The sequence below is a fragment of the Scardinius erythrophthalmus genome (genome assembly GCF_964197995.2).
Source record: "Scardinius erythrophthalmus genome assembly, chromosome: 9".
NCBI lineage: Eukaryota > Metazoa > Chordata > Actinopteri > Cypriniformes > Leuciscidae > Scardinius > Scardinius erythrophthalmus.
This window is the reverse complement of record NC_138229.1, coordinates 47,941,796-47,948,084: the sequence shown is the minus strand read 5'-3', so window position 1 is coordinate 47,948,084 and position 6,289 is coordinate 47,941,796.

The window sequence follows — 6,289 nt, the reverse complement described above, 5'->3', positions numbered from 1 at the left end:
CCTAAGTCCTTCGCGTCCCATCCAGGGACCAGACATGGAGTTTCCAGAGGTCTGGATGCGGGTGGCACATAGTGCCCCGTCTCTGAGAAAGCAGGTCCTTCCTCAGAGGAATGGGTCAGGGAGGGGCTGTCGAGAGGAGCATCAGTTCGGGGAACCAGGTCCAGTTGGGCCAGTAAGGCATGACTAGCAAGACCTGCTCCTCGTGCTCCCTGTCTTTGCACAGTGTCTGTTCGAGAAGGCTCAATGGGAAAAACGCATACTTGCATAGGCCCCCGGGCAGCTGTGTGCCAGCGCATCCTTGCTGAGGGTCCCCTCGGTCAGCGAATAGAACAACTGGCAACTGGCCCCGAAGTGGTCCCATACTCTGCCAGGGCCACAGGCTGTCGTGAGAGCTTGTCGGCGGCATGATTGAGCAGGCCAGGGATATAAGTGGCACGAAGCGACCTCAGATGCTTCTGACTCCATAAGAAGAGATGGCGGGCGAGTTGCGACATGCGAGGGATGCGTAGACCACCTTGATGGTTGATGTACGCAACGGTTGCAGTGTTGTCCGTACGGACCAGCACATGCTTGCTGAGCAGCGTCTTCTTGAGAGCAAGGTGTACTGCTAGCAATTCGAGGCAGTTGATGTGCCAATGCAGTTGTGGGCCTGTCCAGATCCCCGCTACTACATGCCCATTGTATGTGGCCCCCCAGCTGGTGTTGGAGCCATTCGTGGTGAGCACAGCATGCCTGGACACTTGTTCTAGGGGCTCTCCTGCCTGGAGAAACGAAGGGTCTGACCATAGGCTGAGGGTTTTGCGACAGTGTAGGGTGATAGTCACACGGAGCATGCCGCTCTGCCACGCTCATCTCGGGACTTGGACGTGAAGCCAATGCTGAAGCGGCCTCATATGAGCAAACCCAGTGGCATTATTGCGGCTGCCATATGCCCCAGGAGCCTTTGAAAAAATGTCAGTGGGACTGCTGTCCTGCTCTTGATATTATTCAAGCAGTTCAACACTGACCGGACACGTTCCTCTGTAAGGTGTGCTCTATCACACCCTTCACCAGTAGGAATGCGATCTCTGTCCGCATGACAGGGGCCTGTTCACTCAACACGGAAGTGTAGTGAACACCCCTGAACCTGGGCGGGCGCCGGATGAACTGAATCGTATAGTCTGATGGTACGGAGGAGCCAGCTGGACAGGTTGGGAAGCGCTGTCCATGCTTCCACAAACCAAGCCAGGGGACATGGGGCACCACAGACGTACCCGCGGTGGGGCAGCGAGGTGGAAGACAGGGACCCGACTCGGAAGGTATAGCGGCCCGAAGTGGGGTCTGAGACCCCAATAAAGACATTGTTTATTGTTTAGGTATGAATAATAAAACAAACACTTGTGTGTTAACCCTCTGGGGTCGGCAAACGCTACATTAACAGGATAAAACACATCAAGTTTAATAAGAGTCATGTACTTTACGCTGTGAGGAATAATACTATCGTAATAATAATCCTGGGAAATTTACCTCACAAGTGCTGGTTTAGTTTCACTTCGAGGAGCAACAGATTCAGCTGAAGATTGTGAATGGTAAGTTCTTTATTCTTAAGTGCGTTGTTCTAATCGCGATATGGAACAGTGTCTGTAAACCGCAAAAAGACTTTAAATATGAAAAATACGCGTGTCTGTATGTGAATGAATGAATTTCTGTGATTTCTGTTAAATAAAATGTTATTTTTACATGAACACATCTACTAATTTAGTTTTTACCACACTATATTGCTATTCTGAGATGAGTAAAAATCGACTGAAATATGTTGAAATAAAATGTCTTTGTATAAGCAACGTATTAAACTGCAAATTAACATTTATATGCTGATATAGCATAAAAACGATGTTACAGATGAAATATGAATGTGAAAGTATTTATGAGTAAATGAAAAGATATCGTTGTTTAGTTTTTACTGTAAAAATGACTACTGCCACACCAAATAAGGTTTTTTATTTTTATTTCTGCTCACATGTTATGGGATGTTTTGTCAAAACTAAAGTAGGTATATTGAATTATCAACTAAGATGTTATTTTAGTGTTTGTTTCAATATTCAAACTAATGAATCCTTAACTTTAAAATACGTATGAGAAAATGTATACTTTTTACAAAAAAAGATTACACTTGAAATATTGTTAAAATTGTAATTGTTGTTGTAATTGTAACATTAATAAAATAGCAAAAAATATATTTACAAGCTAGATGTAAACAAAACCTTAATAGGTCAATATAAGCCTTCTCTTTAAATTATTTTTTTTATTGTGTTTTATTAGTGACAAATTTGGGAAAAATACAATAAGAATTAACTGCACAATTACTAGAAATGTTTACCTTGGATATTATACAATTTGCATGCAAACAAAATTTGTGGAAAAAGACAAAAAAAATTCAAGATGTTTCCAACTCTAACTTTGAACCAATTCTATAGAATGAATATATATATATATATATGTATGTATATATATATATATATGTATGTATATATATATATATATATATATATATACATAAGGTTTTATTTTTATTTTTTATTTTTTTTTGTTCTCGCATTCTTTCTTGTGGTTCCCTCTCAGTGACATACCTGACTGAAAGGCTCATTATGCAGCTCATTATGCGGGTCATTGTCTTCTCAGGTGTGAATCACTGCATTATTCATGATCATTCACGCACCCACACATATTGCCTTTCCAAAAAAAAATCATTCTTACAAAATTTAAATCAATGTATTGTTCTATGTGAATGATTAGGCAGGATGATTTCAGATAATTTTGAAGCAAAAACTCTAGGCGACAACATCCATTAGTCAAAAGTCTTGTGGACATATATTTAGTATGTTTTTTGAGGCTTTATTTCAGAAACTTTATTTAAAAAAAAAAAAATTCAATAACCATGCATAAACATTATTCTCTTAAAATACAAACATGTACATATATGTTGCTCACATATTATGGTAGCCCTGTTTGTGCTAAATAGAGTGCAATGACACTTTTGCAATTAATATGTTCATAAGCAACTGAAAAAAGCACAAATGTCAGGGCATGTCAAAACATCTCAAGGACCCCAAAAACACCTCAGACCCCAGAGGGTTAAACAGCAAGCATAAATATCGAAAAGTATAGTGCAAGCCAGTCCGGCAGAGGGCGCTTTGCGAACATTGCGAAGTCCTTTCATTTGTAGTGATGCGACGGGCAGAAGGAACTCAGGACTTTGAGTCTTGTTTGCAAAGTCAATCTTGCTTTGGTGGGTTTGTGAGTGCAAAATTATTGTGAGTACGATCATATTTACGCACTATATATATTTATTGCATGGCTTGGTTGAATTCTAATGTAGAATGCGGTGTGTTATGTCTTGATATCAGACCGCTGCTAAGTATAACACACCGTTGCCATGAAAAACAGAGCGTTGCTATGGACGCAGGATTCTAACCGTAGAGACGGAACGGACTATTTTCTTTAGCGGAAGCAATACAATCGTTTTTAAATCAATAAACTCCTTTTTAAATCAATATTTTGTGTCAAATTATTGATTTATTTGGTAGGTAGCCATGTAATAAGCGGGATAATGTAGAGCGAGGCGGTTGTTATAGCGAATACAACCCCTTCAGAATGATTCAAGACCCTTGTATTTGCTATAACAACCGCCTCGCTCTACATTATCCCTTACTTGTTTGTGTGGATAAACAACTGTATTGTGGTTTCAAACCCGTTTACTGTTTGCCGTTGAAGGACTGAATGACTTGTTTCGTCTGATTGCCACGCATACAGATAATGCTAACATTTAGGTTTTACTTTGTAATTGTTGTTAAGTAGTTGCTTGCTCTATAAGGAGAATTGGAGTTGGAATTAAGTAGAAAGTTAATGGAGAACAAAGACTTGTGCATTCTAACAGATGCACCACAGTGATCATAACTCCAAACTAGCAACACAATCTCACTCCTCCGCCATAAAAAGGTTAGGAGGAAAACTATATATAGAAATAAATTCTATAAAGAAAAGAGCCTTAAGATAAATGCTTCAGATAAATAAGGTTTTGAGCTGCATTCATTTGAAATTGCACCGTGACACCCATCCTATGATGTGATTCAAGAGAAAAGGCTAAAGGAACTAGAGAAAAAACTAAGATGACGTTGTTTAAGACAGAAGTCATTTCCACAATAAAATACATTATGCATATTTCTTGAACATTAAATTATATTACATTAGGGACGTCTCTACAATTATTAACCCAGAAAAACAAACCAAAACTGTGCTTGACATGCGCAAGTTTTCACAATTCTCCTAATTACAATTAATAATTTTCAAGTACCAACTATCGAGATTCTTAATAAATGGAGACGGAACCTTTTTCGTACTCTACACAGATCATAAACCATTGAAATCATTTGATAAACCTTAACGTTATTGAGCTTTTTGTCCAAAGCCACAGCTCCCCATTTACTTGTATTTGCTTATAGAGCGGTCTTGCCCTGATCAATATGGCGGACTCGTTGACGAATCCAGGGATTAAAGTGAAAAAAATTCTTCTGACTGAAATTTTTTTTAGGCCAAGTCATATTCCTTTAACTTTTTAAATAGTCGAGACCAATAGCGTTTTAAGGGGAGACGTTTTAAACCGCTTTAATATTGCCAGTAGGCGCAATAAGTAATATATATTTATTAGGGGAAAAGTACTTGTGTGTGTTAACAAATTTTGTGTAAACGTGTTATAATTTGCCTATATATATATATATATATATATATATATATATATATATATATATATAGGCAAATTATAACAAATTTAACACACACAAGTACTTTTCCCCTTTACTTAACATAAGTTGTAAGAATATGACTAATAGTAAAGACTAGTAGGCCTACTAATAAATAAACATTAGGCCTATGCTAAAGCTATTAAATAGCAGTCCCAAACTAGTTTTTGTTAATACAATGTTGGTATGAGCCACTACAGTCATTTAAAAATATTAAAAATAACACAAAGAAAAATAGTGGCATTTTGGGGTTATGGAAACGACAGTTAATATGGTGACACAATATTAACAATAACTGTTAATGAAACATGGAAACTGCTCCTGGTGAATAGAATGAAAATCATACCAGCATTTATTTTATTTCGTGTAATTTACAACGTAGCGGCGTTGCATGCTCGTAGTTTCTTTTGCACTTGATCAGTGAGGCGATACAGCGCGCGCCGCAGCATTTGCGCGTGCAATTGAGTGTGCGCTACGAGAACAGGATAACGGCTGACAGGACAAGACAGTCCGTTTTTCTGAGGTAAAAAACTAATTCAGCGTACACTTATGTCACTGCCTGGTAGTTCCTATTGTGCTGGGTTTTCTGAAGTAACGTTAGTCATGATTCGCCTCTCATAACATGCTCTAAACACGCGCGCAGAGTGGAATAGGAGGAGCGGGGGCGCGGGGAGAGCAAGGATTACAGCGCAAATTTGAACTATATCGATATATGCGATATGGTCTAATTCCATATCGCATTTCAAAAATATATCGATATATCGCCCTACCTGCATTATAAGTATGTCCTGTCCATGGTAACTGAAATATGTACCTCAGCGCTCAGTTGTAGCCTGACATGCACTTTCCGTGAGCTGTAATTGAAAACCCGGAGTGGATCATGAGCGGAGTGATTACAGAGTGCTTTAGTGTGGAGACAGGAACGTGCTTTTGCTCCACTCCAGGCTTTGATCACATCCCCCTCAGCAGGGTGAATACACTTCGTCTTTCCTATTCAAACTAAAATTAAGACATTTATTACACTATTTGAGAAATGAAAGCCTATTTACGGCCTTAAAATTATGAAAAGTGAATTTAAGACTTTAAGGACAGACTGGAACCCTGCAATTGACGGAAATCCGTCATAGACTTGCTGCAATTAACGGAAATCCGTCGTAGCGACGGAGAACTTTAATCCCTGCGAATCGCAGCAACGGTCCAAAGCGGCCAATGGGGCGTCTGTGTATTTACAGTTTTTCTCAATTGTTTACACACAAATTCTGGTACTTGAGACACAATGACCACAACATGTCACTCATTCACTGACTCTTCACATGGGCAAACACCCGTCACACAGTTTTACAGTTAGCAATCAGAGCTTTAGCATAAAAGGTCCACAGGTGAGCTCTTCAATGGAGCAATGGATGCCCACACTGGATTTTTGTTTTTTTTTACTGTAACTGTGTACAGTAAATTCTTCTGTTGTTTTGTATGTAGACCACTGTATGTGCAGCTTTGTGTTGGTTGGGATG